The 18,724-nt window shown below is 41.8% G+C and overlaps 2 long non-coding RNA genes across 3 annotated transcripts in view; one reads left to right on the top strand and one right to left on the bottom strand.

The window, feature by feature from the left end:
• LOC307215333 overlaps positions 1-18,724 on the bottom strand; it is a 153,453-nt gene that overhangs the window by 124,893 nt on the left and 9,836 nt on the right. The window contains exon 2 of the long non-coding RNA XR_013838447.1: positions 18,232-18,274. This is a non-coding gene — a long non-coding RNA (uncharacterized lncRNA). The remainder of the gene's footprint in view (positions 1-18,231; positions 18,275-18,724) is intronic.
• On the top strand, positions 3,861-11,486 carry LOC307215341. Of its 2 annotated transcripts, none has more exons than XR_013838464.1 (3): positions 3,861-4,056; positions 9,911-10,080; positions 10,544-11,486. It is a non-coding gene; the product is annotated as an uncharacterized lncRNA (long non-coding RNA). The 2 variants fall into 2 exon arrangements; XR_013838465.1 differs by lacking the exon at positions 3,861-4,056 and adding an exon at positions 7,717-8,720.

Here is an 18,724-nt window from a genome sequence, read left to right as displayed (position 1 = left end):
GGGTTAAAGCCTCAGCGCCTAGGGCTTGCCGATCGAAAGGTCGGCGGTTCGAATCCCTGCGGCGGGGTGCGCTCCCGCTGCTCGGTCCCAGCGCCTGCCAACCTAGCAGTTCGAAAGCACCTCCGGGTGCAAGTAGATAAATAGGGACCGCTTACCAGCGGGAAGTTAAACGGCGTTTCCGTGTGCGGCTCTGGCTCTGGCTCTGGCCAGAGCAGCGATGTCACGCTGGCCACGTGACCCGGAAGTGTCTCCGGACAGCGCTGGCCCCTGGCCTCTTAAGTGAGATGGGCGCACAACCCCAGAGTCTGTCAAGACTGGCCCGTACGGGCAGGGGTACCTTTACCTTTACCTATGTGTGCTTTTAAAAAGTAATTGACCATGATCTAAAAATAAAAGACATGCTTAGGTCCTGCAATGGTAGTACAGCTTCATACTTTAAAGACATTTTGGTGGTACTTCTGGTTGAAACATTATCCACAAGGGTTTTCAACCTTTTGGAGGTGCCCTTGACCAACTACATTCTTTCTGCAGCACCCCTGTGGGGCTCAGGAGCCCAGTTATGTGGCCCCTTGCCTGCAAAGCAGGCAGCCTCTCACCCTTTTTCAAACACGTTCCCTTGTGGAGTGTTCCCTCAGCCTCCTCTCCTCTCCCCTCTCATTCGGAGTCCTCTGGGCAGCCACTGCTGCCACCCCTACTCTCTGAGCTGCACCCCCCACCCTTCAAAGAGAGGTGCCTCCTCACACTGCCCCACAGATGCCTGGGACTTGTCTGTCCATTCCCAACAGCAAGGGCTGGTGGACTGGCTGGCTGGCCTCCCTCGCCCACTTGCTTGCTTGCTTACTCTGAGGCCACCTCAGTTCCTGGCAACCAGCACCCCCTGGCCAGCTCTAGAGGCACCATTCTCCTGAGAAGCTTGTAGCCAGGGCTGCTGCAACAAACAGATGTGCAAACCTTTGGGAATCAGAGATGCAAGACGGCATCAGAGGAGGGAGGGAAGGAAAGAGGGACAGAGGCCAGTGTTGCCCACAGCACCCCTGACCATCATTCAAGGCATCACAGGGTGCCACGGCACAATGGTTGAAAACTACTGGTCTACACTGATAGCCATTTTGGAGTAGATTCCAATGTCCAGTCCAAATTAGCAGTTGGTGTACTATCTTTTATGATATCATTGTGCTCCTGCATCATTCCCATGATGGTTTTATTGTTTCTGGGGAGAAATGTGGGTAGAATACTCTATAGATTAGATTACTAATATTGTAGAAATGAGTCCTGTACCATTTTGTCACAATTTTATCCCTTTGTCACATTCCTAATCTGAATTTTTCATATATAAAAAGGAAACAATATATTTTCAAGTCCTTACATTTTCTAGATTGCTACAGGTATTTCCTTCCAACCAGGTGGTTCAGTGCCTACAAGGCCAGATTAAAAGGACTGTGTAAAATACCTCAAGATTAGCAAGGGTATTACAATAAGGGCTGTACACTTGCTTGTATTGCTTGCCAACCCATCCTATTTGAGACCCCTGTCAAACACCACACCCCTTACAGGTTAAAAACTTTCTCCCTTTCATTACCCTCCCCACCCCCACCAGTGGCAGAGACAACAGGGGAAGCACAGAAAGGGTTGCAAAGCCCACCACACACTGACCCAACCTTCCTCTTTCCAGCCCACCTGTTTGGTGCCAACTATTCCCAGTTATCTCCTCCTTACCCCCTTCCTGGCCTCAGCCATCTGCCTGCTTGCTTCACCAAAGCCAAATCATCCTGCTCTGCTGCTGCTTTTCTCTTCCTCAGCCTCCAATGCTGCTAAGGCTGAAATGGCAGCATTGTGTGAGATGTGCAGCATCAGAGCAGGATGGTTGCTGCCTTGTTCTGCCTTGTCTGTTCCTCTGCAGCTCACCTGAGTTGCCTATGCACTCACTCAGCTGACCTGCCTGCATGGGCTGCCCACATGCTGTTCTGTCATCATGCAGCAGTTTGTGTGGCCACTTATTGGCAGCCACACCAACTACAACATGCCCAAAGTCTTACAATTTCATTATACAGTGGTACCTCAGGTTACAGATGCTTCGGGTTACGCGTTTTCAGGTTACGGACGCGCCGAAACCTGGAAGTACTGTAACGGGTTACTTCCAGGTTTCGGCGCTCGCGCATGAGAAAAAACACTAAATCATGCCTTGCGCATGCGCAGAAGCACCAAATCATGTCCTGCGCGTGCGCAGATGCAGTGCTGCGGGTTGCGAATGCTGCGGGTTGCGAACGTGCCTCCCACACCGATCACATTTGCAACCCGAGGTTCCACTGTGTAGTAAGATAAACTTTCATGAACCGCATACACAAAAATACTTTGAGCACATGCAGTTGCACAACTCTTAGCAAAACACAAACAAAATTATTTTGGTAACCTTCAAAAGAAATTACTTTGAGCATGTGTAATTTCATATTTTAAACTCATTTCTCATTATTTTTGCTCACTTCCTAACTTGGGTCAGCCACCATCTCTTAGCCTGCCTCCCTCACATGGCTATTGTGAAGTTGTTTTATTTATTTAACTAATTTATAGATTGCTTCATAGTATAAAGCCATCAAAGCAGCATACAAATTAAAAACAGAATAAAACATACACAAGTTCCAGAAACAATATAACCATTTCAGCAAACCCTAAAAAACAATGAAACAATTTCTTCATAAATACAATTGTTTCATCAGTCACTGGGAGCAGATCCGCATCCAGTGTTCAAAACTCCCATTGTTCTAGGTACATTTTACAACAGGGAATTTCATTAGTGTGAGCAGTTTCTGAGCTCTGGGTGCAGCACTACACCTAAGATTTCAGATTAAAACTGCAGAGTGGAAGGAAAGGAGGACCTTTTTCTTCCTCCCCACTTCCAGTTACTCTCTGAAGACTGGAGAAGAGACCCTCTTAAGAATATTAGGGGGGTGGGAAGGGGAAGGACTAGAGCATGTGAAAAGTGAACATAATATTTTAGCTGCAGTTCATTCATTTTCAGCTTTGCATTCTTGTTATAAAAAAGTGCACCTAGACATTCCGTTGTTGTGCCCATAGCCTAGGTTTAAGGTGCCATTTAGCTCCTAGCTTTCATATCTCAGTTTCTAACACTGTCCACATCATATATTTAAAGCATATGGAACATACATTTAAAGCACATGACTTCTCCTAAGGAATCCTGGGAAATGCAATTTGTTAAGGGTGCTGGAAACTGTAGTACTGTGATGCAGGAACTACAGATCCCAGAATTATTTGGGAGAAGCCATGTGCTTTAAATGTAAAATGGATCCAAAAGGGGACTTAGTACTCGTATAATGATGTATCATACACATCAAATTTGGGTTCCCTTAACCAGAGTATTGTATTTTTGAACCATCCAGATCCATATTATTCTGGGTACCCCTGCAAATAAGCAAATTAAACACTCATTCCCTCAGCATGAACCTTTGTAAGTGTGGCTTTTGGTCATCATGCATTCAAGTGTCTGGCACAAAAACAGCACTTTTCACTGGGGAAAACACTTGGTCTTCTTGAACAGAAGAGTCTCCAGATTATCAAATTGCATGAGATGAGGTAGCCCAAGCTTACTTTGGGGTGCAAGAGCATACAGATTTCAATTCCTTATTTAAGCACCTCGTACAGTTGTTTCAAACTTTTAAATGAGGAACTGGAATGCAGTTTCAGCCTCATCTCAAGGAGGGTGTTCAATCAGTTTTGGCTCTGTACCAAAATATGTTGGTGGGTGACAATAGCCCTATTCAGATGTTTCACTTATGTGTTAGAACAGTGTGTCAGGCAAGCTGAACTGAGCAGCATTGCACATAACCAGCAGCCCCAACCTGGCATCTTTGCATGCGTTGTGAATGCTTGCAGAGGCAGAGCCTTTGCATGTAAAGCAGGGAACCAGATTTCATGAAAGCCTTTGCAAGTACAGGTGTACCTACAGAGGCTCCTTTCCTGCAGATATTCATGGTGAACATACAAGTGCCAGGTGTGAATAGCGCATGACAGGGGAATGGCTCCTCAGTGATGGTCTGACATGTGAGTAAGACTAAATATGGCTATTAACAGCCTCTTTTAGGAAGTGTCTGATGAGCTAAATAGAGGGTTTTCAAATGAGTCACAAAGCTGCACAGATGACTTCTTCCTCCCTCACCACTAAAATGTGGAACCACTTGCAAGTAAGATAAGGTTTATAAGATGGCGGTTGTACAGCCATTAGCCATCAAATATTTATCGTGGCTTCCTTATTTGCACATGGATGTAAGGGGTGGGGAGGGGGAAATTGCACTTCCTGTAATTTTCGCTATCCAAGGAAACTCTCTGCTTCCCATTAAAATCTTCATCAGTAAAATGAATACTAGGTAGCAGTAGGGAATTAAAGCTTTCAAGATACTGTGTGGGAATTAATTGCACACAGCATTTAATACTAACTTGTAGTATCAACCTTCTACACTAGATGGCAAAATGGTGCCATTTTTCACTTCTTGTTTCTGTGCTACATTTTGGAATTTCTGTTTGTACACAATTCAGATTTCTTATTCATGGGCACACAGATGGCATTATTACAAAGTCTTAATTATGGGGGTTTTTTTTAATAAAAAGCCCTCTTTCTATCATGTGCTCCTTTTAGACTTTGTAATGCCCATCACTTCACCTTCTTAAATATATATCAGAAATGTGATTGTTCCATCAAACATTAATGGACACCATTTAGTACTTGAAATGCTTTGAAAAGGGCTTGGTCCAAGTTCTTAGGCTGAAATCCAAGGGTAAAACCTTAATTGGCTTTTGATATTATGGTCTTCTCAGTACTTGGAAAAAATGGTTCCATCAATTTATCATACCTATTCCCCACCCTCTTTCCCCCTACTACTCATTGGTTTAAAATAATTATAATTTCGCTATAGGCAACATATCGGACTTCATGAATTGAATTCATTCTAAATGTAGATCATCTGTGCCCATAAATACCTGCTGAGCATCTATTCCCCCGCAACCACTCCCCCCCCCATTGCATCTGACTCTTATTGCATCCTCCAGGTCCCTACCTGCCCTCCCCATTACCTCATTTCTAACTCTCAGCAAGCTGAAAACCCTGGAAAATCTGGCTCTTTGGTTCATTATAATTTTATTATCAATATGATGGGGTCCCCCCCCCTTTTGTATCCTGCCTGATGTTGGAGGATACAGACACAAATAAGTGTAATTTCAGAAGCACTGTTTTGAAATGTTTAAGGCTAGGGCTACGAATTATACAACTGGCCCCTGTAGTGGTTTACAGTGATGTGATCTGCAAGATTCAGGTAATACTTGCCTCTGATGCCCCAAGTTAGCAGTTCAAGTTGAAGACACAGCTACAAAGGTGACCTGTGTGTGGAGTGGGCAACTCTGTCCAGGGCTCTGCAGTGTATTTTTGAATATCATATGCACATAGAATTATGGATAGGCACCTTTCATTGCTTGTCCTCACCACTGGCAAAAAAATATTTATTTAGGAGTATTTCTATATTCTAAATAGTTCAGTATTTAGTTCTTAATTCATGCAGATAATTAAGCTGGCTTGAATAACGGCAGTCACTAATTTCTCTCACACAGTAAGCACCATTCTTTCCATGCCAGAGTCAAGACACAGGAAGAAAGGAGATAGAGGCATTCAAACCCAACTTCTTAAAACTTCCTACATACCATGGTAGTAATACACCATTATTCCCCATGGCCCATTTAGAATGGGGAAAGCAGCTTTTGGAAGCAGCAGGGGAGTGGAGGGAGTGGGTTATTCTGCTTAGTCCTTTCCCTGCCTCCAAATCACACATCCCCAGTGGCTACCCCTGCCCCAGCTACTCTAATGCTGCAGCTGGTGCAGAATATGTCAGTCCACCTTGTACTAAAATTGAGATATTAGAACTTTACAACACTAGATCTATGTATATAAACTGTACTAGCTTCTAGGCATCATTAAAGTTCTGATCTTGATTTTGGAGACTGTAAGTAGTCTAGACCTATTCCTATAAGAATCCCTCCACATCTTTTGGAAAGGTCCTGATACATATTTTTTGCTTAAAGAAGTGTGGCCCTGGACTTCCAGCCCAAAGTCCTGTTCTGACAGCATCACCACTGAAAGATGGCAAAAAAACAAACAACAAAAACCCTGCTGCAGCTGTGTCAGCACACAGGAAGAGCTTTGCAACTCTCTCTTTAAAATCAAATGAGCCTTGATCAGGACTGCTTCCATAGATCAAAAGTTACTCCTTGCAACTGCCTGAGATCATCATTATGGGCAGCATATACTCTGCTTCAACTCTGCTGCTTAAATAATTTTAGCTCCCTCTGTATAAACCAACTTACGATCCCAGTGAAAAAACAGCCATGGCCCATGAAATAAGTAGGAATGGATAATCAATTTTTATCACTTGTATTATGAGTAGGACCCATAGCTTTGGGTGAGTTATTATAGTTTCTCCGCTAGGAATGGATGTGTATAGATGTTTAATCTCTCTTCCATTGCTACGTATCAGCCCAGATGGACAGGAAAAGAAAGCAATGTTAGCTCATACTGCAGCTTGTGCTTTACCTTGTGACTTTTAACCAGAGGTGCCAACTTGAATAAAATATTGGGGTGGGGCAAGGTAAGCCCTGCCCCGCATAATTGATCACAAGACACGGTGCACACACACCACTTGAATGACGATGCTCATCAATTTTGTGGGGGCTCGGTCCCTAGGAGTTGGCTCCTGTGACTTTAACCATGGCATTCTACTTTGCTAGGTATTCACCTCCATCTTCACTGCTTTCCAAATAAAGTTAGATCAGCTTAAGTATCAGGCTTTCTCAGTCAACACATGTCCTGACTCCACCCCAAGTCTCTAGGTGCTTCCTTTTTCACAGACTGAGAGATAGTTTCTTACATTAACACTTCAACACATGGCAGAAAGATCTAAACAAATCTATAGAGGGTTATGAGAGTCAGCATAATTGTTTTTCCATCTCAAAAACTTCTTTCCACCTACACCCCAGGGCATACTGAGCTCCTCCCCAGCCACCCCACCCCACCCCACTGCTTCATTTCTGCTGCTGCCTTAGCCCAGTAAATCCCCATCCTTTCCTTTCTAACATGTGATAATACAAGTTGCAGTGCGAGCCAAAGGAAACAAAAACAAAACAAAAACATGATTCCCTGGAAAACCTTGTCTGCCCAATTTGGAAATTAATTTAAAGTGACTTAGCTAAACCCATAAGGGAAGTCAATAGCACAGTAGAAGTCAGTTGCCACACTCATGTTTTGCTACTGCAGGATACCAACCCTGATGTACATAATACATACTCTAGTCCTTTTATGAACTCCAGCAGGACTGAGTGCAAACTCAGTTGCCTCCTTCCCATGAATCTTCTAATCTTGGTTCTTTTTTGCTAGGCATTCATTTTTATTCAGTGCCTTCCTGAGTGATTTTATGGTCCTAGGTTAATGCCGCTCAGCATCATGGAAGTACTGAACCATAGGGCTTCTCCAGTTGCTAGAATGGATGCTCATTTTTTATTTAAAACTACATGGGTAAAAAAACATAGCTTCCTAGACTACCATACTTCAAAATTTCACATTTTTCAGTGGTAAAGCATACACATTCTTTCATTCAACTAAATGCAGAAATCTCCCTTCATTTCAAAGAGCATTGCAGACTTTCTCTCACTTGGAGCCTCTCTGTAGCTTGCATTACTGTCATTTATTTTATTTTGTGAAAGTCCTTCACTGTGCAGCCCCACCCCATGCTTCAGAGAGCAAGACGTCAGAAAAGAGGAACAGAATGTAATGTACTCTAGAGAAGTGCACTTACCAATTATATTTATTCAGCTGCATGGGGAAATCTCAGCAGTTCAGAGCAAATGTTCACTGAGGTGAGTAACTCTGCAAACCAGTTTAGCTGGTGGGTCACAGGGGAGTTCCAAGCAACAAGAGTATGCTGTGCCTATAATATTCAACTGAACATTATTATTGGCCAATGAATGGGCTTAAACCCCCTAAGTATGATGAGTCTTTCTAGGAGAAAACTGGACACGAGCCATAGCCTTCTTAAGTCAGGACAAGCCCTCTATAAACCACACAAGAATGGATATTATGGTGGGAGGATAATTGTGGTGAATAGCATACTGTGTATTTATTAGAGCTGAGTCAAAATTCAGCAGGTGACATTTTTCTTGGAATATGTTAAAGATTTTTCTTTTTCTCCACCCAATAGATAAAGGCCACTTTCTGCACATGCTCCAAACTAAAAAATCTGTTCAAGCAAGTAACATGTAGCTAGCGGAATTACATTTACTTACTTCATCTGTGCATGTAATTCTTGTCTTCCCCTTCCCACTCTATAAAAATCTTTGTATTTTGGCATTTGGCTTTCTAAGTTTTAGAAGGTAATTTTTTGCAATTTATCACTAGAAGCTTCCCCATGTTCTTAGAACTGCATGGATGTAAAGAAGAGTTTGGATTTGATATCCCGCTTTATCCCTACCCAAAGGATTATCAAAGCGGCTAACATTCTCCTTTCCCTTCTTCCCCCACAGCAAACACTCTGTGAGGTGAGTGGGGCTGAGAGACTTCAGAGAAGTGTGACTAGCCCAAGGTCACCCAGCAGCTGCATGTGGAGGAGCAGAGAAGCGAACCCAGTTCACCAGATTACGAGTCCACAGCTCTTAACCACTACACCACACTGGTAAAAGCTACCCCTGCATTATAGGGATATTTCCTAAGATTTTGCTACACTCTGCCTTCTGAGCTTTGGGAGAGTAAAACCCAAAGCTTCTCTCTTTGCTTACTTTTTTCTTAGGACTGGGCTGAGAAGAGGAGTCCTGGTCAATAGGGCAGTTTAGGCTATGGCAGGAGGTTCATCCCATCTAGGAGCAGCCTATTGTAAAAAAAATACTTTGAGAGGGGGGATACTTATACCAAAAAAGTGTTTGACATTCATGAAAAGTCCCTCTCTGGGCCATTATTAAAGTAAGCCAAACTAATAATAATATCTATAATATTTCTTGAGTTAACAACATCAGAGCAGGGATAGGTTTACAGTAAAAATCAAATATCTTCCCTACACACAAATGCACAAATGCTATATAACTAGAGCCAAGATTGTGAGTAGCTTTGTAATAGAATTTGCTCCCACATGATTTTGTGATGGACACCAGCAGCGATAGCTTTAAAAGGGGATTAGACAAATTCATGGCGGGTAAGGCTATTAATAGCTACAAGGAACAATGGCTACACTCCACCTCCACTGTTGGTGGTAGTATGCCTCTGAATGCCAGTTGCTGCAAATCACAAGTGGGGAGAAGGCTGCTTTTTTAAAAAGCTCATGTTCTGCTTGTAGGCTTCCCATGGCCATCTGATTGGCCACTCTGATGCTGACCTTGATCCATCAGGGATCTGCTTATGTTCCTAGACCCAGTCTCTCTCCTACATACTCTCTCCGCCTCTGGATACCTTGGCTGTTGTTTGTGCTGGGCTGGCTGCTGCTCAGCCTTTCATTTTTAGTCATTGCCTTCCTTTTCTTCTCTATCTTGCCCATTGACTTTTCAGGATAATTTGTGGAATTTGTCGCCACAATATGTGGTTGCTGCCTCTACCTTTGACAGCTTTTAGACAAATACACGGCCTGTCTATCAGCTCAGCAAGTAGTCAGGATGGCTGCATGTACCTTCTGGTTTCTGCAGCCTATGTTTCTAAACACCACTTGCTAGGGAACATGCCCTGCTCGTGGGCTTTCCACTTGTATCTAAATGGCAGTGGTCACTGTGGGAAAGAGGATGCTGGACTCAATGGGCCTTTGGCCCGTCGCAGCAGTGCTCTTCTTTCTCCTGCTTTTGCTTCCGTAAGCTTCTTTCTTATGCTTTTTTCTTCCCTCAGCCATCTCCAACAGTCACAACTGCCGTTCTCTTTAAAATGGTTCAACATTCCTCCTCTGTGTCTGGCATGCCCTCCTCTAAGTCAGGGAAAAGTTCCTGTTGTGTCATCACCCTGACCAGGGCATTGCAACTGGCCTCAAGCGCATGAACTGGTGCTGTGTTTTTACCATGGTGAGTTGTCAAAAGCCATTTCCCCACAGCATTTTCATTACCCACACGTTGAAGAACAATATTTTCACAGGCTTAGAAAAATAGTAATTTGAAGACTGCTCACGTGCAAAGCTTCCTACTATTTTTTTTAATATATATAAAGATTTCACACCATTGCAAGCAGGGCCATCACCCAATTAAGAAATCTTAGTCAATTAATCAAATGAATTTAAAGTGATTAATTAATCAAATTGATATAAATTTGCATATGACTTAAAGCAATAGGTATTAAGAAAAAGGCAGACTTTCATTGTTTTCAGATGATGCATGCATGTGTCACCACAGTCACCATCTCAAAAGAAGCATTTGCTCCTGTGGGAGAGAGAAGAGGGAATGCCTTTTCTAAGGAAGCACCTGCCATCTGCAGTTTTTTAAGTACTTGTCTTAATTAACATTTTAAAATGTGCTTTCTGATTGATTTAAGGTTTTGCTGTTGAAGTGTAAAGCCCTGAACAGCCTGGGATCTGCTTCCCTGTGAGACGTCCTTTTCCAAGATCATCATGTTCAAGCCTTTAGGTCATCAAGCGAGGTCCTCTTGTGGGTGCCACATGCTCTGGAAGTTGTTGTTTTTTTTTTAGTACCAGTGGAAGAGTCTTTAGTGCTGAAGGACAGGAAGGGGGAGTATTATCCCATCTCAAAAAGAACTGATCCCTATTCTGAGTCCATCTCCCTGCTGACCAGGAGAACCTTTGTATTGTCTGCTTTATTGTCTCCATTTGCTAGCCCACATCCAACTCATAATGGCTTCCTTAGTATTGGATGAAAAGGAGAAGTAGTGTAGCAACCACCTATTGTTGGCAACCTATCTGCTGGTAAATTTGTATGGTTAACTTCTTCGTGTCTCCTGTCTGCTCCAATCAGCAGAAGGCTTGTCACACCTTTCTGGTTGATCTGTCCCAGTAGTGTGGTGGCAAATTTAGAAATGCAAGGTCCCTTCATGACAGTCACACCATGCTGCCTCACTCCCATGTCTGAGATTATACGCTTTAACTTCCAGAATGAAAGTTTTCCCTAAAGCTTCCTGAGAGTGTAGTTTTGTGATTTTTAAAGATTTCTCAGCACCTTACCAATCTACTCCCCAGAAAGCTGAACATCACAATTAAAGCAAAAGTCATATTATATGATTGACAAATCAATACAGCATTTATAATCTATAAAACAATATTAACAACATAACAAAAAAATAAACTAAGCACTGTTAAGGTCATACACACTCTCTCTACACCCCCATGACTCATAAGCTTTCACTTTGTTCAGCTCATTAGAATACACATATAGTGGTACCTCGGGTTACATATGCTTCAGGTTACATACGCTTCAGGTTACAGACTCCGCTAGCCCAGATATAGTGCTTCAGGTTAAGAACTTTGCTTCAGGATGAGAACAAAAATCGTGCTCCGGCGGCGCAGCAGCAGCAGAAGGCCCCATTAGCTAAAGTGGTGCATCAGGTTAAGAACAGTTTCAGGTTAAGAACGGACCTCCGGAATGAATTAAGTACTTAACCCGAGGTACCACTGTACACATAATGCCCATGGCAACAACTCCCTTCTAAAGGTTCCTTGGGCAAGACAGGTGGAAAAACCATTGCTTGAAGGCCAACTGAGTCTGCCTCCCCTCATATAGGAAGCTGACCCTGCTCGAACCTGGCTTCCAAAAAAGGGGTCCATGGCACCACCACTTCCACCTGGGTCCCTAAGGGACTATACCCATGATCTATCCTTCTTTAAAAAAGTGTTGTGGCATTTGACTGTGTTCTGTCTTGGTATTCTACACAGACACATTTGAAATGGCTGTAGACATGCCAACATTTATGCTTTACTCATTTCTGTCTTACTTTCAGAAGTTCTTCCCTTACAATGGGGTGGATCCTTTTTGCCAGCAGTGACCCTTGCAAGACAATTACTTAAGTTGCTTGGGGAGGGGAACTCTTAGCAGACAAATGCAGACGGTGGAAAGCCTAAGCAACCTCTTTCCACTGGTCATTAACTCCCCAATCACAGCCTTCTAAGACTGCTTTAAATTAAACAAACACACACTGAGGTCTGAGGAAAAAAGATCCTGAACTCTGTCACATCTGGTTTAGCCCTTCAAAGACTGGTGTGTGTGTGTGTATAAGGAATGGAAATTGACTGGTGAGGCATGGGTAAATAAAGTTAGCCTCCGCTGCTGTGACATTGATTCAGATTTTGGCAGGATAGGTAGATTTAGTTCAAAGAGAAATCAGAGATAGGCAAGAATTGTTTCAATATACATTCCAGGAACACAAAGAGGCTGTGCATTTGACCCCATTTCAGGATGGCTATTTTACAGCTAAGATGGCTATAAAAGTTTCATACACTATTTTTCAATGTCACACCCACACCCCTCTTTTTTCTGCACATTTGAAAGGTTTAGAACAGGAGCACCTGTGCTTGTATTATTTTCTTTGTGATATATATTCTTGTTTTCCTTCATCATATTCACCATATAAGCGGCAAACTAAAAAGGATGAAGCTCAAGGAATACAACATATGTTTTCCATTTCCCATGCAAAACTATTTCTCCATCTGATTTATTACCCTCCTGAACAAAATTATGTTTTTATTCCATGTTTATTTCAATTTCCTCAGCATCTCCCATGTCTGGGGTGGGTATGGGAAAAGGAATGTAAACTGCCAATGATGTTGGACAAAGAAATCAGCTTTGAAATACAAATTTACAGCAAATCCAGGTTCTCTCCATGCATACAAATGAAAAATGCTGCTGCAATAATTTTTAAACTAGCAAATGCAAGGTAATCCTGGGAAGAGTGGTCTTCAATCTCCTCCAGACATCTTTTACTGAATGCTGGGACTGTAGGATAAATCCACTGACAGCTATAAAACACTGCAGTGGCAGAAAACCTGCATATATTTGGTTGTAGCATGTGCATACTGTAGTTCTTTTTGGGACACCGAGAAGCACCTTTGGGACCACAATAAGATGCTTCCTTGGCCGTCTTTGAAAATCATGGTTATTTACTTGCCCACCATAGAAGTGATCACAAGAGCTAATAATACTCTATATACTGTGAAGCAAATTAATTACCATGCCTGAATGGGCAAGTAAAGAATCGTAAGGGTTACTTGTGGGATCATAATGAAAAGTGCATAGCCTGTGCCTTAGAAAAAGGGGCTCTCATCCAACCTGTTCTACAAATCTGGGCAAAGACAGGTGAGCCTATTATGTAAGACTGGCTGAATAGTCTTAGCAAGGCTAATCTGCCACTGAAAGATGTGTTCCTATTTAGGTAGTACCAGAGTTTGCCAAAGTAAGCAAGCTGTGTTCTATAAATTGTCTAGTTCAAGAGGGTTCTGATTCTGAACAGCATCTTTAGGGAATAGTGAGGATAGAACAAGAAGAAGAAGAAGAAGAAGAAGAAGAAGAAGAAGAAGTTTTGCCACCCTTCTCTAAACCAACCAAAGTAGTGTACTGCAAATAAATATAATCAAGACAACAGCATTATAAACACTGTTAAATCAGCAGAGCATCATGAAGTACATTACAAGCAGCAATACTAGGAAAAATGCAAAAGGAGAAATTAAAAAGATGTGCCATCTTATCTTTGGTAAAAGCAGAGAAAGTAGGGAGTTGGACCTATCATAGCTCTGAAAGCAGCACATTCGACCATCATGCATGGCCATCAAACAGGTCTCTGTAAGTGATGGTATCTTCAAAAAGTCCTCTTCATCCATATTATAATATATTTATGGCTAGGGTGCATATAATGTAACATTTTACCATGGAGGAGATATTTGGTTTGATTTGGATCTCAGTATGAACCTACCCATTTCAGACTTTCTGAAATGGCATGTGAACCAAAGCACAGCTATCCTTTAAAATTCACACTTCTCCAATTTTTGTGATGCAGTTCTCCAAGCAAACAATGTGCACAAAAATGCATATATTACAAGAAACTGCTTCAAAATGTGTATGTTAGGAGAAATTTCTACTAAAATGCTGACTGGAAATTTGCAAACTCATGCACAAAAGTGACGAACTTGAAAATGGAAAAACAAGAAGCAGTGAGAAGCCAGAATGGACATATCTATCAATTTCTCATCCATCAGTTTCTCATCCATCCTTCCTTGGCTCATATAAACAAAAGAAAATGCGCACTGCTACTTGCTCATTTCCTAGAACATTTTTAGGCATGCCTATCAAATGAGATCTATATCCTTGGTACTAGAGATGTCAGTCATAGTGGGAAGTGCAAGTGCTTATTTCTTCCTCTATACTTTTTGAAATCATGCCTCTGGATTAAAAACATCACATCAAAACTAGTAGCTTGTCCTGATAAAATCTAAGCAAATTCATTTTCCTCTCCAAAAGAAGAGGAATCTACCTAGCCAGAAGATGATAGAAAGTAGAGGATACGAACCTACCCAAATATACAATATTACGTTTCAAAATCTCAACCTCCCCCTCTCTCACTGCATGCTGAACAGCCTTGCATATGTTTTGGTATAGCAGAATGGGCAATGTAAAAATCAAAAAGAACATTAGAGCACATTTGCTGGACTGCACCATCTAGTTCAGCATTCTATACGCAACAATGGCCAGACATATGCCCAAGCATGAAGGCAACAGCTCATTCACTGTCTGTTCCCAGCGTGATCATGGCTAATAGCTATCTTCCATGAACCCATTTGATCCTTTTGAAAATAATATTTACACCTTCATTAGGGTCCTTGAAGTTTGCATTATGACCTAATGAAGCATCTTGGTCGGCTTTCCTGCTTGCATGTTAATGGACAAACCAGCTACTTATCTGTGATTTAGTAACCAAATAAGGCTGCAATCCTAACCCTATTTACCTGGAAGCAAGCCCCTTTCAATTCAATACAACTTAAATCTGAGTAGATATATTAGGGAACCTCCAGCCCACAGATCTGATTAGGCCCACCATTTGGCCCATAAGGCTGTTTCGGCCAAGCCACATGCACATGCCCTCCACCTGATGCCATATATGATGTCAGGTGTGGGGCAGGTAAATATGTGGTTGTGCCAAAAAGGGAGGTGCAGGCACTGCCTATCGGCTGGTTGGCAACACTTGCAAAACCCTGTGTTGTATGTGGCACTTGGAAGCCCCAATAATCAGTTAATTGCTGGGGCTTCAAAGCTCTTCCTCTCTACAAGCACCAATTGCCATGTGACTGTTGGGGCCTCAAAGTGCCCTGCACAGCTCTCTGCAGAATCAGCTGCTTGTCAGTGCTCACAGAAAGCTATGTCTGATACTACCCCACGTGAAAGTCTCTTGGCTTATGATGTCTTCAGCAATCTTCATGTGTCAGCAAATTTCAAATGTCACATTTCAGAAAATCTGCAGTAATAAAGTCCCATGTGAGGACTAAGCATGTGAATTGGGTTGAAGACGAAGAGGGAAATAAACTCTTATACGGACAATGGTACATAGTCTACAGATTTCCAGAGGTCTGTAGAAGAGGCAATGCAGAAGATTAAGGTGCCTCAAATCTACAGCAGCCCACAGTATACAGAATGCATACTGCCTTTTCTAAAAGATGAACACACTTGCCATTTAGCTTTTCTTTTACCCTTGTGTGAGCAAATACAAACTTCACACTTTTTACAAAGTGTTAGCAACACTATGTGGGATCTTGAAACAATCATAAGCATGCTGCCACAGAAACTGAAGACAATATAATAAGTTACAGTAGATGGTGCTAGACAGGTGCAAAAGATTCAAGACAGTCATTTGAGGATACCTGCAAGATTTGCCCTTAAGCTAAGCGGTTTAGAAAATGTGCAATTTAGATTTATCTGTTCAGGAGGGAGATTCAGATAAAACAGTTGAGCTGGTGAGATGATTAAAGACAAACCCCTATATTTAGATAATGCTCAGATTATTACCTTATCTGACACAATGAAGGGTACAAGCCCCAACCCCACAAAGCTCAACGCTGTAGGTGTAAGTAGAGGTGAAAATGACATGCATAAAAGATGCTGATTCAAGATTCAAGTCAATCCTCCATTGTGGTCCCTCTATTTAGCACTGGGAGGTGAGGGACAATAAATTGTCCCGTTTATTGACATGTATCAAGCTATTCCTATTTTCAAAACACAGTAGCTTGAATAATTCCAATAAGGAAAAAGCCCCACATCAGTGTAAAATCTCTTTGGCTTGTCAGTTTAATGTGGATTTATAAAGTATTTTAGAATGCATGCTAGAGACTGGAAAGAGCTTAAAGGCTCTTCTGGAGTCACAGGTATTGCATTTTAATGTATACATCAGAATTTACTATATCATCTTTCAGTAATTTGCATCATCATGCCAGGAGTATGGATCTCTGTATATTAAAGAGAGACATGACAATACCCAGGTTTATTGAGGATTATTTTGTTATGACAATAAAGTCTCTTATCACCTTAAAAGTACATATTTTCTCTGGGTTAAAACATGTCTTCTGTTACAAATCCAGATGAGCATGTGTCATAATGGCAAGATTAACTGAATGCTGTATCTAATGAACCTTACTGTTTACATTCGGAAGCATCCAGCAAAGGCACATACTGCAGGGACACTGTAGAAAATGCTCTTTAAACCTTCAAAAGTTGATCATTGTTTTGAAAGAACCAATCCAGGTGCCGACCTGAAGCAGGTGTCAGCAGATGACCCATAGTCTGCCTCTCGAAAAAATGTAAAGGCTAAAGCCCTCAAATGGACTTTTTTGTGTGGCCACTTTGAAACAAACTATGTTCTGCAGGTGGACAGTTGCTCCACTACAATGAAATATGATGACAAAGCGAGGTCTGAAGCTTCCAAATGATATTTATTTCCATTTATCTGCAAACCTGGGGCTGGTTTATTGATTTAGCATCTCTATAACTGATCCTTCTTCAAATGATTCCAGGGCAAGAACTTTAAAACAACCATCCATAATTTTTCTAAAGGCTAAGTAACAGGAATGGGGAACTCAGGTGTTGCTGGACTACAACTCCCATCATCCTGATCCTGAGCTGCTGGGGCTGCTGGAGTTGGAGTCCAGCCTCTGGAGAGTCTCGGGTCCCCGCCCCCAGGGAGGGGCTAAAACATCAATAAGATTCTACATGGCAGCAGGTGAACAAATAAAGCAAGTTATTCCAATCAGCTTTAAACCTCATCCTGCAGAAAGCCTGGACAAAGAGGCAGCATGCCGTTTCAGCATTACCTTGCTTTTTGTCTGGTCTGGTGTAGCTGTGCATTGTGTATGATAATCTGCTATTTCTGGTACTCCCATATTAACAGAATATTATGTTTTACGGTGTTGCAAGTGCAGTAGGTCTTTATCTAGAGAGATGTGAGTCTGCTTGGTTTCGTTTAATCTTTTAAGCGTTGTGGAATTGCATATCACAATCTCATCTGTACTTAAACAAGCAAGAACAGCATTTAGAGACTATTGAGCTTCATGTATCAAATTCTCAGGGTTATACAATCCTGCAAAGTGTAACCAAGCAAAAAACACAACACCAATAAGCCAGGCCAAGAGAAGGGACAAAGAGTTGCTCTACCATATGTTTGCATGATTTCTATGAACTACTAAGGCAGAGAGAGAAATTTGCTTCTGTTCAAATCGATACACTTTAGAATGTGGCAATACCACATCCACAAAGATGCCTACCGATTATGGTGGTATAAGATGGAACACTTTCCAGTTTCAATAAGTACTGTTAAAGAGCAGAAAATAAATCACAATGGATTGGCATAATAAAACTACAGTGCTAAATGTTTCGCCTTATTTGCCCAGCAGGAGGCTCTCTTGCTACACGCTGCATGAGGCAATTCTCCTCCTGGACTAAGGCACTCAGTCATAATCAGGAAGTAGAAGGCAAGAATGTGACGATCACGCTAGCACTCAGGATGACATGGTATTAGAGGCAGTGAATCTTTTTTCCAGCCTAGACGAATCACTCAGCATCATTTAGTCCTCTAACACCAACTCATTTACCAATTCACAAGTTATCCAATAAGAGGAAAGAGAGGAAAGCTCTTCCTTTAAAATCTTTACACAAATCCCCTCCTCCCAACTCAGAATTCATAAAGGTACCAAACCAAAAATCAAAAGCCAGAAACAAAAGTAGCATAATTTTACTCACTATAGTGCTGTGCAAAAATTTTCTTCTGTGTTGGTTTTTCCCCCTGTTAATGAGAGAAGAAAATGCATTAAAAAGTAAAAGGTAAAGGTAAAGGACCTTTACCTAAAGTGCATTAGAAAGTGATTAAAGGAGGAGAAAGTGTCAGTGAAATTCTCATTGTGTTAGGGTGGGTATTGCTATAAGTACTTTAGCTTTGAGGTGGCTAAATGGTTTAGTGAGTGCCTTTATTTCATTCTTCAAGTTCTCCAGCGATCTGCATTCTGCAATCTTCCCAAATGCCTGCTGTTTCTGAGGCTGCCTTCCACACACCAGACAGCTGGTTGTTTTATTGTGAAATCTTTACTTTTAAAGAAATAAGTAAAAAACAAACAAAGGGTAAAAGATATAATTTAATCTGTTCAAAGAACAGTTTAATCTAACACATTGTACTCAGATGTAAATCTCATTGAATTGTGATTACTCCCAGGTAAGTGGTTGTAGGATTGCAGTCTAA

Source organism: Podarcis cretensis (genome assembly GCF_951804945.1).
Source record: "Podarcis cretensis genome assembly, chromosome: 4".
Lineage (NCBI taxonomy): Eukaryota > Metazoa > Chordata > Lepidosauria > Squamata > Lacertidae > Podarcis > Podarcis cretensis.
Note: the sequence above shows the minus strand (reverse complement) of the source record. Positions and strands in the feature narration are given on the sequence as shown.